At 40.8% G+C, this 18655-nt stretch overlaps 1 pseudogene; it reads right to left on the bottom strand.

The window, feature by feature from the left end:
- Positions 1 to 902: 902 nt before the first annotated feature.
- The window catches only part of LOC148120187 (granzyme C-like), a 32955-nt pseudogene continuing 15202 nt past the window's right edge, over positions 903 to 18655 (bottom strand).

Genomic DNA, 18655 nt, shown 5'->3' with positions numbered 1-18655 from the left:
GAACACCTACAGCTTAAGGTTTTTCATATATTTTTAAATTTTCTCCTTTCATATTTTGTATCCATAGAAGCTTTCATATCATTGCTGTGTATTGCAGTCCTGATATTAATTGCATAAAAATTAATCATCCAGTGTATATATTGTAACCATTTGGCATTTATGGGCCACAGTGAAGGGATAACTGTTTGGGGCTGCACATTACTATATAAGCCATAATGAAGATTGATAATTCCTCTTTGAAAAGAAACCATATATAAATGATACAATATCTGTACATACAGTTAAGCAACAAAATCCTTACAATAAAATGATCTTAATTACATGGTGCCTGTTTGAAGGGAATCTTTAAAAGCCATGGATCAAGTTCCAATTTAGTGATATCTAATAAAGAAATTGAACATCTCTAAATAGTAGAATTTTTTTTAGTGTGCTTTCATCCTAAAAGTAAGGGAACAGTTGAGATACACCACTTTAATCCCCGTACTCTGGAGGCAGACATATCTCTGTGAGTTCAAGGCCAGCCCAGTCTATAGAGTTCCAGGACACTCAAAGCTACACAGAGAAAGCCTGTCTCAGAAAAAAAGAAAGAGAAAAAGAAAAAGCAAACAAAAACAGTGAATGAGGACAACACGACCTTTGTGGGATGGACATAGTTTTTGAGAAACAAATGAACTTGTTGGACACAACTGGCTTGATGGACAGAGCTGTGGTCTCAGTGAATTTCTAAGATGGAGTGAGATAATTCGGTTTTAATTTTACTGTTATTATACTTAGCACTTTGAATTAATAGAAAAAATTTTATATAATCATGTCACCTAGCATTATCCCTCTAATCCTCCCAGGATTCTCCAACCAGTTTTCATGCTGGTGAAGACTCCTGGTGCAGAACCATCTTTATTCCCTTAGGAGACGAAGCCTGCAAGGACTTTGTTACACAGGAGAGGCCTTCCAGAATCCCCCTGTGAATAAAGAGAAACCACAGGGGATTAAGCTGAAATTACCCTCTCCCTCTTCCTACCTCCCTCTCTGATGAGTATGACTTGTGCACTCATTTGTGGGAGAACGGAGGGCAGGCCAGTGGCCCCTGAGCTTCCCACTCTGATTGTGGACAGGGTTACTGCTTCACCTCCCTCCTGAGCCTCTGCCCTTTCTGCAGGTCTGTGATCTACTCTCTATGAAGATGTGTGGGACTCTCAGCTCCAGGCAATTGCTAAGAACATGGGGATGGGTGAGTGAGCCTGATGTGAGCATGGAGGACCAGACCATTGACAAAAGTGGGTACCTTCTCTGGGGAGATTCTGGCTTGTGGTAATGACAGACACACACACACACACACACACACACACACACACACACACACACACGGAGAACAGTTTTCTAAAGCCTGGTCCTAGGTGTCAGGAGAACTGTGCAAATCCTGCCAGCAACAGCTGCCTTCACCGAGGCTCCTTGTCAGCTCTGAGGTCCTAGTTAGTTACTAGTTACTGCCATTCCCAGGGAGAAAGATCAAAGAGTCCCTTGAAGATTGCTCTCTAGGTCCCAGATTACTTTCCCCCTCCCATGGAGCCCAAAGAGGATGAAAATTGAACTTACCCTAAAGAAAGCATGCTTGATGTTTGGGTCCCCAACATATATCTCAATAGCTTTGTTGTAACAATCTGGATAGTGGGAATCACACTCCTAACACTTCTGTTCTGTTAGCTCCACTTCTTGTAGGAAATACACCCTCTGGGACTATCTTTTCCCAACCTGCCACAGAGCACACATTCCTGGTTTCACATGGACATTACGCCTGGGCAGGGTGAGGGGCCTCACAGCTTTAGTCCTCTTGGCCTTCCTCTCCAGATGTGGGGGAAAAAGCAGGAAAGAGAAGCTAGGCCAGGAGTTTGCTGACCTGGGACACTTTGAAAGAAAGGATGGCAGGGAGGGAAGAAACAGGATGAGACCAGGACGGGAGGGGAAATCCCTGCAACAAACAAAGCACAGGCAGTTGTGGGGGCAGTTCTCACCTTTAAGAGCATGATGTCACTGGAGCCATCCTTAAGATTGTAGGCTGGATGTGGGATGGCTTTTTCCACTGGGATGTTCTGCTGGGTCTCTTCTTGGATCTTGATGTTGTGGGCTGACTGTGTACTAGGAAGTTTTTCTTGGTCTGCCCTCTCTTAGGTCCCCTCAGCACTGGAGCAGGTTCTCAGATCCCTCTTCCCTGAAGCAGGCTGTGTTGGGGGATCCAAGAACCAGGCAGATGAAAAGGCAGGCTTGGGGACAGGGTGGAATAGGGTAAAGAAAGCCAGCAGCAGGGAACACACCCCACTGGATGTCCAGAAAAGCTTAGGGAGTTGGAGGAGGCCTGGATTTAGTCCCTTGGGACTGTCTCAGAGAGTGGCACTTCAGGCTGATTGCTTGTGTGGGTACTTACTCACCTCTCCGGTTGCCCTCAGCACAGAAGCAGGGTCTCTTGCAGGATTCCAAGGACTTCAGGCGGAGTGGGATGGTAGAAACAGTGGCAGGAACACTCCCCGCTGGCTCTCTGAACCCCTCACCCTTGCTGCTATCCATTTCTGGGAAAGGAGTAGATGGCACTTGACTTCCAGCCCCTGCTTTACAAATACATGAAGAGACAAAGGCTCTATCTTCATGATGTTAGTGATCAAGCCAATACTCGTTGGCTTACCTTGAGCTCTTCTTTGTGCGTGAGTCTCCTCAATCCCTGATATATTGTTTTTTGTTATTTTCTTACCAGTTACCCCGAAGTCCAACGGAGGGGGTTTTCTGAAATTCTCTTATTATGATGCCTGCCATATCTTGTATTCTCAGTAAATGATTTACCTGCATGAATGAATGGCTACAACCCAACTTTACGGCTACTGGTTCATATCATGTGGAATTCGGAGCCTGGGACATTGTAGGAGTGTCCTGGCATAATGAGAATAGCTTTTGACCTGAAGAAGGAAGTGGAGAGGCCAATCAAAAGGAGACTGAAAATCTAGTGGAGTGTGCAGGTCTGGCATCTTGTCACCCTGGGCCTCTTTCTTCAGCAACCTGAGGGTGGAGGTTACCATATGTTGCTAATATTCTTGAGTTGGTAGCATACTCCATCACAGAGTGGTCATTAAAGCTGCCCTTGGTCTGGGCTCAAGTACAGTTAATGACAGATTTTTAGTATTATTGCATTCTCTGCTACTTCTCTCTTGTGGGATGATCCTCTCTCTGGGTGATGAACAGGGAGAAGCTAATGCCCACCATGTCTTCTAGGACACATCCATTTTTCAGACCTTGTTGAGACCTTGTTGAGGCCATGTGTGGCTAATATTTCAGTGATTTATGTGGTTGTGACCTGCCGCAGTGTTTACCCAAATTAACATTCCTGCAGTCCCATAAACTCTTAATTCTGGGAAGGATATTATAAGGTACTATGCACAAAGATCATCAGGCATTTAGGCTGTACAAGAACACAAAACAACTAGTAAACCTTTAGAGGTACCAACAGCCCTACCTTTAAAATGGTTAACTGAGAAACCAATATGAGTTAAACAATGGCCATTAACAGAAGACAAACTGCAGACTTTAGAACAGCTGGTATAGGAGCAGCTAGATGCTCACTATATTGAAGAATCAACTAGCCCTTGGAATTCTTCTGTATTTGAACAGATTAAAATATATAATATATATGCATATATATTAAAGGTATCTTGACTTAAAATTTTCAGTCTAAGTATACGTTGCTTTAGAAGAGATTCTGCTTTTGTTTCCATGGAGGATATAATGTTATGAATTCCTTACTGGCTAATATGGTTTGATTAAACAAGACTCCCAGAAGCAATGACTTACATGGCTCAACATACATGACAGTTTCAGGACTGCTTCCTGAGAAGGAACTACCACACTGGATACTTAATGAAAGACCTGGTTAACATTGTCCCCAGCCAGCAGGAATTATTCTAGAGAATAACACCCAAATTCCCTAAATGACTGTTTATAAATGTTTGTTTATATTCAAAGGGGGATATTCTATAGAAATGAATATTTTGCATTGGTATGGATTTTGGTTTATTGATATAAATTTAAGGTCAATTATGTTATATGCTTATTTTTGTTCTTGATTAAGGTATTGTGTTTGTGAAGCTCATTTAAAAAATGTAATGTATAATTAAGAAATACAGGTTAATGGATAGTCATTTATAATATTCAGCCTTGTAGTCATGTTAGTTAGGTTTTCTAAATGTACCAGATATATTTCAGATGGATGGGTATTCTTCAAACCTTTCAAAGACTAACAGAATATGGCATTAAAATGTTTTAAGAACTTAGGATTTTTCATGACAATAAGACACTTCTGTTCCTGGTAGCACCAATCTACTTTAAGAGAATGATGGACATCAAAGAGACTCCTTATCAAGTTTGTTAGTCATCTGGGCAAGAAACTGCTCTTGCCTGGATTGCTTGATGGCAGTGTGTATGAACTGGACATGCAGCACGTGCAGAAAATTGGTTACTGAACTAGCCTAAAGGTGAGACAATCCTTCAGGGTTCCTGCTTCATGAAAGAGTCTACCAGACATTCTGCAGGATATAGAAGGAAGTGACTGACAAGCTGCCAATAGAGGGAAAACACTCTATCAAATTTCCTGCTTCATGGAAAAGTCTGCCAGATACTATGGGTCTGTAGTCTGAAAATGGATGCCCCAATGTTACAGAAGAACATTAGGTGACTGTCCAGGCAGTGAGATTTCTCTGTCATTTCTAGAGTTTTGGAAGTTGATTACAATTTACTTCCTGTTAACTTAGGTAATATTATATCCTTCTGGTGTCTTTGATAGAGTTGAAGAATAGGTAGTTATAATTATAGTTTTACTTAGTTATTATAAAAGATAAATTAGATACAAACATTGTAACTGTAATTCTTGCTTGATACCTATTTTGCTATAAATGATTTTACTATGTTAAAGTTAAATCCTTCCTTTTCATCTAGACAGAAAGGGGAGGTGTTATGGAATTATCTGCTGTAAGCTATGAATACATTTTATGACTATTGGTTAATGAATAATAAAACTGTTTGGACCTATGACAGGGCAGAATAGAGCAAGGTGAGAATTCCAAGCAGAGATAGAGGGAAAAAGATGCAGAGTCAGAGAGACACCATGTAGCTGCCAAAGGAGACAGAACCCTGAAACTTACTGGTAAACAATCAGCCTTGTGATAAAATATAAAATAATAGGAATTGGTAATTTAAGATGTAAAAGTTAGTTAAGGAGAAGGCTAAGCTATTGACCAAGCAGTATTTTAAATAATAATGTTTCTGTGTAATTGTTTCAGGTATTGGTGGCTAGAAAGCAAACAAGCATCCTCCAACTACAGAGAATTATCCTAAGAGAGACTTACATAGATCTAATCTACATGGGAAGTAGAAAAAGACAAGATCTCCTGAGAAAATTGGGAGCAGAGGACCTTGTGGGAGGTTTGAAGGTAGTAGGGAATAGGCAGGGAGGGGAACAGAGAAAACTGTAGAGCTAAATAAAAATCAACAAAAAATATATCATTATTAAATAGGTAGGACAATGGATGAAGCTAAAAACAAATCCTGAGTGAGGTAACTCACAACCAGAAAGACAAATATTGTATGTATTCATTTATAACTGGCTATTAGCTGTCAACTAAAAGATAATCAAGCTACAATAGAGAAGAAAAGTAACAAGGGGTCTCCAGAGGCCACTTAAATCTCCTGGGAAGAGAAGTTAATGCTGTGAAATATGTAACTGTGTAAAGCCATGTTGCATTTGTTTATGCTATTGAATATTACTTTAACTGTGTAAATGTGTATTACACTTATGGCTGCATTTGTTTAACAATGTAAGGATTGTTACATATGTTTATGCTGCATTTTTTTTAATAATGAAAAGATGTGTTGCTGTTGCACCTTCCCTGCCTAAGGCTCCTAATTCATCTAATAAAGCTAAATGGCCAGTAGCTAGGCTGGAGAAGGAAAGGCAGGCTTGGCAGGCAGAGAGAAATCTCAAGAGGAAGGAACAGAAGAGGAGAAGAGGAGAGGAGAGGAGAGGAAGGAGAGGAGAGGAGAGGAGAGGAGAGGAGAGGAGAGGAGAGGAGAGGAGAGGAGAGGAGAGGAGAAGAGAAGAGAAGAGAAGAGAAGAGAAGAGAAGAGAAGAGAAGAGAAGAGAAGAGAAGAGAAGAAGGAGAAAGAAAGGGATATGTCTGGCGCTAGATGCCATGCAACTGCCAGACAGACAGATAAAGAGACAAGAGGAAAAGTGGGTCATACAGAAAGAAAAGGTAAAAGGCCCTGAGGAAAAGTTAAAGAAAAACAGGTTAATTTAAGTAAAAAGAGCTATTCAGAAACAAGCCTAAGCTTGGCTAAGCATTCATAATTAATAAATCTTCATGTCCCAATTGAGAGCTGGTGGATGAACCAAAAGAAAAAGCCTGTTACAAGATAGACTATATTTTAATGGTGGATAGATTTGAGTGAGGATGGAAATGGAAGAATCAATCAGGTGGGGGGAGAGAAGACTGGGAGAGATGACTGGAATTTAGGGGTGATGTAGAAACTAGTGTCCTATGAAAGGCCCATAAATGATGAGAAAGGATATAATCCAAAAGATTTTTAGGTTGAATGAAAAATTGCAGTTCTAGGCATTTCCAATTGAAAATCAGCAGATAATAGTGGCAGAAAATATATATGCTGATAAAAAAATGGACTTGTGATTATACCAAAATAGTGAAATTATTTCTAGAACTCTTGATATCTGTTTTCAAATTCTCTGTCAAATATAATAGCAAGGTTATGTCACTTTTCACACAACCATATTTAGCTGGTTTGAAATGCGTGCAAGTATTGGCCTTAATTTGAGTTTACAACAGTTTCACCTTCACCTGGAGCACTTACAGTATGAAACATGGTGTTTAAGATTTGTTTTTCCCATTAAAGATGAAAGGAACCATCAAATTCACTAAAAGATCAATCTTTAATTGAGTTTCATTTCCAAGTTCTGGCATAAATATTGTTTGCAACACTGAACATAACTTGATAATGTTTTGGTAATGTCCTTAGCTTGGCCATCTTACCTCTGAAATGTAAATGATTTCACCATAGTTAGCATGAACACTTTTCAGGAATTCCTAGCACTGGAGATGATTTAAACCCTTGTCCCTCAAAAAATTCAATACTGATGATGATCTATATAATGTCACCCATTTCTTTAAATAATTTTGCATTAAATGTCCTTTTAGAGCTTGCTTTTTCTTGTTTGATAATTTCATATATATATATATATATGTATATATATATATATATATATATATTCAATGTATTTGGGGCATTTTTGCCCAAGAAGATTGTCCTCTCTCATACCCCACTATTTCCACTGAGACCTTCTTCTCTGTGTCTACCTTTTTTTGATGACCTCTCAAGGACACATATTCAACACGGGACTAGTGTAGTAGTTGCACTGTCTTCTCTTAATCTTACAAGTTACTCTATTTTTATTTTGATTTACATTTTTATTTTATTTTTATTTGTTCATTCATTCATTTATTTTTGAGACAGGATTTCTCTGTGTAGCCATGGCTGATATGGGACTTGCTCTGTAGACCAGGCTGCGCTTGATCTCAGACATCCAGCTGCCTCTGCTCCCCAGCACTGAGATTAAAGGCTTTCTACACCACTGCCAGGCTGGGTCAGTGTCTTTGAACTACCATCTCTGGGCATCAGCAGCAAATGTACTAGTTAGGTTGATCATCGATGAAGAAAAACACTTCGATAATTTCCACATGCCCATTAAAATATATTTATTTAGCATTTTTCAATGGCAATAAACATGTCATTTCTTCAGTGACATTGGCTCCATCATCACTACCTATAATCAAAATGGCAGGTTGGGTTTTATTTAGAATCAGCACTGCCATCAATCCCTAAAAAATGAGATTTAAAATGAGTGATTCTGTACTTCAAATTTCTTTGGATAATTTTTTTTCAATTTCCTAAATTCACTTGGTTATAATCTGGTGAGACCAAATGAGTTTAGTAATAAATATTTCTCACTCCTTAGAGCCTGTCAGATCGGAGACACTGTTTGTACACCTCTCAGTGGACTCGCTGCTGAAAATTGGTCGTCAGGGTTGGTTTGGTTTTGTTCTTTTAAATACAACCACAGAACCACATGTCTAACTGTTTACCACAGAGCTGAGCTAACTGACTGTGCTAGGTACTTTCTGTTAACTCGACACAAACTAGAAACGCCTGGGAAGAAGAGCCCTCAATTGAGGATTGTGTCCATTAGATTGACTATGGGTATGCTTATAGTTTCTTGTTTGCTAATGGATGAAGTTGGGCCTATCCCACTCTGGGTAGTGCTGTTCATGGGCAGGAGGTCCTGGTTGGATAAGAAAGCAGATGAACATGAGCCTGAAGCACTCCAGCAGGCAGCCTTCCTCCGAGGTTCCTGCCTCTGCTCCTGCTTGAGCTCCTGCCTGGCCTAACTTCCATCAGTGATGGAGTGCACATGGGACATGTGAGCCAAATCAACCCTTTCCTGGCCAAGCACGTTGGTACAATGTTTTATCACAGTAACGGAACGTAACTTGAACAGGAATGAATAAATTTTTAAATGTATGTTGCTTGTGTGTACCCATGTATGTCAGTGTATGTGTCCCCCTTGCCAGCATTAGAGCAAAGGAAGATGTCAGGGTCTCTACTGTTTTCCATCTCACACCTTTGAGATGGGGGTCTCTTCCTGAACCTGGAACACACTGTTTGGTAGAGGCTGGTACCAGCAAACAGCGGAATCACAGCGGACACAGCGGTGCATCGGCCCCACTCAGCATCTGTTATGTGGGTGCTGGGATCTGAACTCAGATTCTCCTGCTTGTTCAGCTAGTGCTCTTACCCACTGAGCCACACCCTCAGCACCCTGGATTGAAACATAAGTGCTTTTGTTATTGAGAAGACGTCCTTTTCAGTTCCACTGCTTTGTCCTTGAGTCACCATCTTTGCTCTTAGGTAGCATGATTTTCATGTAGTGCCTTTTTCTGTTATCACCTTTGTGAACACTCACAAATCCCCAAAGGTTGAACAGAGCCTTGCATTTACCTGACAAAAAATAAGTGTCTGCCATCCTTTAACTAAGGAATCATCTCTCTTTTTTGAGTTGTATTATATTCTATCATGGTATAGAAATCATGCTGCCATTAAAAATAATAATAGATAAGGAACTATATTTTTATTATGAATATTGAAAAGAAAATAGACTACCCTGTAGTCAGACTGATGATTATCTTAAATATCACCATAGAACCTCATCCAACAACAGATGGGGAGACAATGACCCACGTTGGAGTACTGAACTAAGCTCCCAAGATCCAGTTGCCAAGAGTGGAAGGAGTGAGAGTATGAGCAAGGAAGTCAAGACCATGAGGGGTTCATCCACTGAGACAGTTTACTTGAGCTAATAGTAGATCACCAACTCCAACTGGGCTGGGAGTAAACGAGTATGGGAACAACTAAGCCCCTTTGAAGAGGGTTTATGGTTGGGGCAGACTGTGGGGCCACTGATAGTGACACTCGAATTTGTCGCTACTGCATGTACTGGCTTCTTAGGATCCTATTCCCTATGGATGTAAACCTTGCTCAACCTAGATGTAGTAGGGAAGGTCTGGGACTTTACACAGGGCAGGGTGCATGACCCTCTCTTAGGATTGGAGGGGGTGGTGAAGGAGGGTCTGTGGAGGGAGAGGGAGGAGAGTAGGAGGAGGGAAGCAAGTAGGAATTTAGAAAAAAAACTTTAAATAAATTTTTAAAAGAGCTAGCTAAGAAAGTATTAACTATCTTCTCTTTATGGCATGTTCTTTTTAAAGTGTAGAGAAAATAAAAGATTTTGAAATTGAAAAAAAAGAAAATGGAAATCAAGGCTTGAGTATTTCCACATCACAGCTGTGGATGCAGCCGAAAGTGACAGCTAGTGTAAGAATGGTGACTGGGTGGTGGAGTGTGAGGCAAGGCTGAGGTGTGTGTGTCTTAATGATCAAAAAAGAATGCTTACATGCTTTCCAAATGCCGTTAAACACCCACTCTCTGTAATATAGATTAAAATATCATGGATAAGCTCTATGTTTCATTGAATAAGTCACCAGGAATATATGAAAGTATGATGGCGCCAGTTTGACTGTCTGCAGTTAGAACATAAAACACTGGCAGCATCACACTGAAGCCAGGCATGGTTAACAATAGCAAGAGCACACATACATTCATTTTATACAGAACTGGACGTGTTGTCATGTATAAACTTCATACTCAATGTCATACACTATAGTTACACACACACACACACACACACACACACAAAGTGTAGCGGAGAGAGAGAGAGAGAGAGAGAGAGAGAGAGAGAGAGAGAGAGAGAAAGAGAGAGAGAGAGAGAGAGAGAGAGAGAGAGAGAGAGAGAGAATTGGTAGTGGTGTGAGTCAAAGACTGCCCCAGCAATGGATTTGTTCCACCAAGGCTATTTTTCCTAACATCCCCAAACAGCATCATTAACTCAGAACCAGGTACTCAAATACATGAGCCTAGGATCATCCTTACGAAATACATCCTCACTAAAAAAACACCACAGAAAGATGGTATGGAAGAAAAATACAAAACGGAAACTCTATATTCTCTAAATTCACAGAAAATGGTGCTAGAAGATAAATGACATTGGACAGGACAATGGAGGTATAGCAGCATGTATTCCCCTGTGGCAAGAGGGACCACTTGTTTTCCTGGCTACCGTGAACTGAAATAATCACACAGAAAGTGTATTAACTAAATCATTACTTGGCCCATTAACTCAAGCTTCCTATTGGCTAGCTCTTACATATGAATTTAACCCATATCCATTAAACTGTGTATAGGCGACCGCGAGCCGGGGCAGGCGGTGAGTGCAAAGGGACAGGAGTCCCTTTGTTCTGATAGCCGGCCTGTAGCAAGATAAGACCGCAGGCAGGGAGTCTTCTGACCAGCGAGGGGCTCTGATCCTGTGGAGGGGTAAGTGTGCTGACCACCATACTAGTCCGCTTAGGTACACACAATATTCCCGCCATCCTTATCTCCCTGGCTACTCCAAAGGGGCAGCTTCCCCCAGCTAATCTATCTCTCCTGCTACGCCATCCCAGCTTTTGGGCTTGAAACCCTCCCCTCCTCTCTCCCTTTTTCGGGGCTTAAATTACTCCATCTCAGCCGGGGTGGGCACAGTGGGTCGGGACAGGTGGTGAGTGCAAAGGGAAGGAAGTCCCTTTGTTCTAATAGCCTGCCTGCAGCAAGCTAAGGCTGCAGGCAAAGTGATTCCTGGATAGCAAGGGGCACTAATCCAGTAGAAGAAGACCCAGCGGAGGGAAGAGCCATTGGAGAGCATCTGAAGGAAGAGATGGGCAGGCGCCAAGGCAAGAATTCCTCCAACAATCTGAAAAACAACATGAAAACACCAGATCCCAGCGATCTTACGACAGAAGGACTTGAACGCCCTATTCCGGAAGAAGTGGAAAACAGTGTCATTATGAAAGCAATAGAGTCGCTTAAACAGGTTATGGATAACTCTCTTAAAGAATTAGAAGAGAAATTTACCAAAAAGATGGAAGAAATGAGTAAAGAAATGGAAGACAAATATAACAAAAAGTTTGAAGAAATGAGTAAATTCGTAAATGATACCCTGGGAAACCAAGAAAAAGCAATCAAACAGGTAATGGAATCAGTTCAAGAATTGAAAACTGATATGGAGGCAGTGAAGAAAACACAAACCGAGGGCCGGCTGGATATGGAAAATCTAGGTAAACGAACGGAGACTACAGAATCAAGCTTAACCAGTAGAATACAAGAGATAGAAGAACGAATCTCAGATTATGAAGACACCATAGAGAAAATAAACGCCCTGACCAAAGAAAACAGCAAATCCAACAAATTCTCATCACCAAACATTCAGGAAATATGGGACATAATAAAAAAACCAAATCTAAGAATAATAGGAGTAGAAGAAGGAGAAGAATTGCAGATCAAAGGTCCAGAAGATATATTCAACAAAATTATAGAAGAAAACTTTGCCATCCTAAAGGGAGATATTCCTATGAAGGTGCAAGAAGCATACAGAACACCGAATAGACTGGATCAGAAAAAACATCCCCTCGCCATATAATAATCAAAACACAAAGCAGTCAGATTAAAGAAAGGATATTAAGAGCTGCAAAGGAAAAAGGTCAAGTAACCTATAAAGGTAAACCTATCAGACTTACACCAGACTTCTCTATAGAAACCATGAAAGCCAGAAGGTCCTGGATAGAGGTACTGCAGAAATTAAGGGACCATGGATGCAAGCCCAGACTACTTTACCCAGCCAAGCTTTTGTTCACTATCAACGGAGAAAACAAAATATTCCAGGATAAAAACAAATTTAAACAATACGTAACTACTAATCCAGCCTTACAGAGAATACTAGAAGGAAAATTACATCCCAAGGAATCCAACATTGCCAACACTGACTACAATAATTCAGACATCTAGCGACCCTTCACTAGCACAATTCAAAGAAGGAAAACACATACACTCTATTACCCCCCCAAAAAATGACTGGAGTCAACAACCAATGGTCATTAATATCTCTTAATATCAATGGACTCAATTCACCTATAAAGAGGCACAGACTTAGAGATTGGATACGAAAACAGGATCCAACATTCCGCTGTTTACAAGAAACACACCTCAACCACAAAGACAGACACCTACTCAGAGTAAAGGGTTGGGAAAAGGTTTTCCAAGTAAATCGACCTAAGAAACAAGCAGGTGTGGCCATTCTAATATCTAACAAAATCGACTTCAAACTAAAATCAATCAGAAGAGATGGAGATGGACATTTCATACTCATAACAGGAACAACTCATCAGGAAGAAGTCTCAATCCTGAATATCTATGCCCCTAATGTAAAGGCACCCACATATATAAAAGAAACTCTTCTAGATCTCAAGGCAGTTATCAAACCACACACGCTAATAGTAGGAGACTTCAACACTCCTCTCTCACCAATGGACAGGTCAATCAGACAGAAACCAAGCAGAGAATTAAGAGATTTAGTGGAGGTATTGAATCAAATGGACTTAACAGACATCTATAGAACACTCCACCCAAATAGAAAAGAATATACCTTCTTCTCTGCAGTTCATGGAACCTTCTCGAAGATTGACCACATACTCGGTAACAAAGCAAACTCCCACAGATACAAAAAAATATTAGTAACCACCTGTGTTTTGTCAGATCACCATGGATTAAAATTAGAATTCAGCAACAATGCTACCCCCAGGAAGTCAACAAACTCATGGAAGTTGAACAGTCAACTACTAAATCACCCCTGGGTCAAGGACGAAATTAAGAAAGAAATTAAAGTCTTCCTTGAATTTAATGAAAACAAAGACACAACATACTCAAACCTATGGGACACTATGAAAGCAGTGCTAAGAGGAAAGTTCATAGCAATAGGTGCCCAACTAAAGAATACAGAGAAAGCACACATTGGAGATCTAACAGCACACTTGAAAGCTCTAGAAAAAAAAGAAGTTGATTCACCCAGGAGGAGTAGAAGACTGGAAATAATCAAACTGAGGGCTGAAATCAACAAAATAGAAACAGAGAAAACAATCCAAAGAATCAATGAATCAAAAAGCTGGTTCTTGGAGAAAATCAACAAGATTGACAAACCCCTATCCAAACTAATCAAACGGCAGAGAGAGCACATGCAAATTAATAGGATCAGAAATGAAAAGGGGGATATAACCACAGACACAGAGGAAATTCAGAGAATCATTAGAACTTACTACGAAAGTTTATATGCCACAAAGTTGGAAAATATAAAAGAAATGGACGTTTTTTTAGGTAAGTACCATATACCAAAGTTGAACCAAGAACAGGTGAACAATCTAAATAGACCTGTTAGTCGTGAAGAATTAGAAGCTGTTATCAGAAATCTCCCTGCCAAAAAAAGCCCAGGACCAGATGGTTTCAATGCAGAATTGTACCAGAACTTCCAGAAAGAGCTAATTCCTATACTCCTTAATGTATTCCATAATATAGAAACAGAAGAGTCATTGCCAAACTCCTTCTATGAAGCTACAGTTACCTTAATACCAAAACCACATAAAGACACAACCAAGAAAGAGAATTACAGGCCAATCTCACTCATGAACATCGACGCGAAAATTCTCAATAAAATCCTGGCAAACCGAATCCAGGAACACATTAGAAAAATTATCCATTATGATCAAGTAGGCTTCATCCCAGAGATGCAGGGATGGTTCAACATACGCAAATCTATCAATGTAATCCATCATATAAATAAACTGAAAGAAAAAACCATATGATCATTTCATTTAATGCTGAAAAAACATTTGACAAAATTCAACACCCATTTATGATAAAGGTGTTGGAGAGACTGGGGATACAAGGATCATACCTAAATATAATAAAAGCAATATACAGCAAGCCGACAGCTAACATCAAATTGAATGGAGAGAAACTCAAAGCCTTTCCACTAAAATCAGGAACACGACAAGGCTGTCCACTCTCTCCATACCTCTTCAATATAGTGCTTGAAGTTCTAGCAATAGCAATAAGACAACATAAGGAGATCAAGGGGATTCGAATTGGAAAGGATGAAGTTAAACTTTCGTTATTTTCTGACGATATGATAGTGTACATAAGTGACCCCAAAAACTCTACCAAAGAACTCCTACAGCTGATAAACACCTTTAGTAACGTGGCAGGATACAAGATCAACTCCAAAAAATCAGTGGCCCTCCTATACACAAAGGATAAAGAAGCAGAGAGGGAAATCAGAGAAACATCACCTTTCACGATAGACACAAATAGCATAAAATATCTTGGGGTTACTCTAATCAAGGAAGTGAAAGACCTATTTGACAAGAACTTTAAGTCTTTGAAGAAAGAAATTGAGGAGGATACCAGAAAATGGAAAGATCTCCCTTGTTCTTGGATTGGGAGGATCAACATAGTAAAAATGGCAATTCTACCAAAAGCAATCTATAGATTCAATGCAATCCCCATCAAAATCCCATCAAACTTCTTCACAGACCTTGAGAAAACAATAATCAAGTTTATTTGGAAAAACAAAAAACCCAGGATAGCCAAAACAATCTTATACAATAAAGGAACTTCTGGAGGCATTACCATCCCTGACTTCAAACTCTATTACAGAGCTACAGTATTGAAAACAGCTTGGTATTGGCATAAGAACAGAGAAATCGACCTTTGGAATCGAATAGAAGACCCGGATATTGACCCACAAACCTATGAGCACCTAATTTTTGACAAGGGAGCTAAAGGTATACAATGGAAGAAGGAAAGCATCTTTAACAAATGGTGCTGGCATAACTGGATGTCAACCTGTAGAAGGATGAAAGTAGATCCATACCTATCACCATGCACAAAACTCAGGTCCAAATGGATTAAAGACATCAACATTAATCCGTCCACTTTGAACCTGATAGAAGAGAAAGCGGGAAGTAGTCTACAAGATATAGGCACACGAGGCCTCTTCCTAAGCAGGACCCCAGCAGCACAGACAATAAGAGAAACAATGAATAAATGGGATCTACTAAAACTGAGAAGCTTCTGTAAAGCAAAGGACACTGTCAGTAAGACAAAAAGGCTGCCTTCTGACTGGGAGAAGATCTTCACCAACCCCTCATCAGACAAAGGTCTGATCTCCAAAATATACAAAGAACTCAAGAAACTAGGCACTAAAGCTCTAATTAACCCAATTAAAAAATGGGGTACTGAACTGAACAGAGAATTCACAACAGATGAACTTCGAATGGCCAGAAGACAGTTAAGGTCATGCTCAACCTCCTTAGTGATCAGGGAAATGCAAATCAAAACAACTTTGAGATACCATCTTACACCTGTCAGCATAGCTAAAGTCAAAAACACCAATGATAGCCTATGCTGGAGAGGATGTGGGGTGAGGAGAACACTCATCCATTGTTGGTGGGAGTGCAAACTTGTGCAGCCACTGTGGAAATCAGTGTGGCGGTTTCTCAGGAAACTGGGAGTCAACCTCTCTCAGGACCCAGCAATTCCACTCTTGGGAATATACCCTAGAGATTCCCTAGCATACTACAAAAGCATTTGTTCAACTATGTTCATAGCAGCACTATTTGTAATAGCCAGAACCTGGAAACAGCCTAGGTGCCCCTCAATAGAAGAATGGTTAAAAAAGGTGTGGAACATATACACATTAGAGTTTTACTCAGCAGTAAAAAATAATGACATCTTGAATTTTGCATGCAAATGGATGGACATAGAAAACGCTTTACTGAGTGAGGTAAGCCAGACCCAAAAAGAGGAACACGGTATGTATTCACTCATAAGTGGATTCTAACCATAATTTAAAGGTCTTTGAGCCTATTATTCGTGATCCTAGAGAAGCTAAATAAGAAGACGAACCTGATGAAGATTATTTAGCTATCCGCCAGGAGGTAGGAAATAGACAAGAGTACCAGGTAATCTCGGGTGCATGGGGGGGTGGGTGGGAGGGTTGTTGGAAGGGTGAGGGTTAGAGAGAAGGGAGTAGGGGAGGAATGGGGAAAGATCGGGGGACTGGGATGGGGGGAGGGAGGAAGGATGAATATGGGATCAGGGAAGAATATATTTCAACTAAGGGAATCATTTTAGGGTTTATAGGAAACTTGATTATATATGGGATCCCAGGTCCAAGGAGAGATCCCCAGATTGTTCTCTGGACAGAGGAGAGGGTGCCTGAAACGGCCTTGGCCCATAACCATACTAATGAATATTTTGCTTATCACCATAGATCCTTCATCTGGCGATGGATGGCGATACAGACGGAGATCCACATTGGAGCACCGGACTGAGCCCCCCAAGTCCAAATGAGGAGCAGAAGGACGAAGAAAATGACGAAGGACACCGAGGGATGCTAACACCCACTGATACAAGGGGTCGGATCTAATGAGAGTTTACCAAGGGCAGCTGGACTGCGACTGAACGAGCACGTGATCCAACCAGATTCTCTGAATGTGGCCAGATTCTCTGAATGTGGCTGGCCCGGAGTCTTTCTGAGAAGCCATGGACAATGACACTGGGACTAGTTTCCTCTGCATATACTGGATTTTTGGGATCCAGTCTGTTTGGATACTCACCTTCCTGGACCTGGAGGGAGGGGGGACGAACTTGAACTTCCCACAGGGCTGGAAACCCTGACTGCCCTTAGGGACAAAGAGGGAGGAGGAGAGGGAGGGGGGGAGTGGGAGGGTGTTGGGAAGAGGGGCGTAAATGGAAACTTTTATAATTTAATAAAATTACTTTCAAAAAAAAAAACTGTGTATAGGCACATGGCAGTGGCTTACAAGGTAAAATTCCATCCCTCGTCTGTCTCCAGCAGGGTTGGGAGGATGAGGGGAGCTACATGGCTTCTCCCTGACTCTGCCTTCTTCCTACCAGCCTTCAGTTTAGTTTTCTCTGCCTAGCTCTGTTCTACCCTATCAGGTCAAGACAGTTTTCTTTATTCATTAATGGTAACCACATCATACAGATAGGAATCCCACATCATTTCCCAGCACGAACCAGAAGACCTTGTGTTCTTTTGTCTGCTTTGTGTCCTTCAGGGGTGTCTTACAGTTTTCTCCCTGACCTGCTGAATTGCAAGAGAACTTGGATCTTGGAGAGTTAGGGGAGCAGAGGGAGCTCTATGCAAACAGTCAGGACTGAGAGATACTTCCATAGAGCAGAGGAATCTGAAGCCGTCTGTATTTAAGGCCTCTGAATCTACTCCAATATGTGCTCAAGGGAGCAAAGCAAAGGGGCTTTGAACTCCTTCACTCTGCATCTGTGTGAGGAGCCCAGGTGGTTCTCTCCAGGGAGAGTCAGAGAATGGGCTCATCTGTTTGTGGGATGACACCAAATTACTGATTGGAAAATAGATGACATTGAGGTCAGTTCTTCAGGGAATCCTAGGCTAAATTCAGCCTCACCCCAACATGGTTCACACTGCTTGTTGGGCCACTTACTACCTATTGTAGAGAATGGTTTTATCTCCTCTCTAATGGATACTCAACAATGGTTTCCAAAGTTATTTTAAGATATAAAACGATCTCCTAAAACTAAATATGACATCTAAGCTGAATACATATGTGACCATATGTTTTCAAACATACATATTTCTTTGAGTCTGCACTCTTCTTTGTGTTCGTTGGCTCTAAAAGAGCTGGATCCTTAGTATGTTTCCAAGGCAGGGTTTGCTTTCCAGCTCTGTATCAAAAACTGCGTGCCACCTACATCTCTTCCTATATAAAACTTTGTCTTTGAAAGTTGCCTGATCCAGAGCAAGATTTTACTTCATCATGATGCTCTGTCTATTTGGGACAGGGAGCCATTAAGCTGTAGCTACCAGTCATGATATCTGTTAAGCGTCTGACAGAACAGGACCCTGAGCCAAGGTTGCTTGGAGTTTTATGTTTATTTAAGTTAATTTAAGGATGTTTTGTTTGTTTGTTTGAGAGCCTTGTCTGGCCTTGGAGTCATAGATCTGCCTGCCTCTGCCTCCCAAGTGCTTGATTAAGGCACAAAAAATTGCACCTGGCAGCTTGGAATTTTT

The sequence above is a fragment of the Myodes glareolus genome, chromosome 12, assembly GCF_982192425.1.
Source record: "Myodes glareolus chromosome 12, mMyoGla1.1, whole genome shotgun sequence".
Classification (NCBI taxonomy): domain Eukaryota; kingdom Metazoa; phylum Chordata; class Mammalia; order Rodentia; family Cricetidae; genus Myodes; species Myodes glareolus.
The sequence above is the reverse complement of the archived record's forward strand: the minus strand, read 5'-3'. Positions and strand labels throughout refer to the sequence as shown.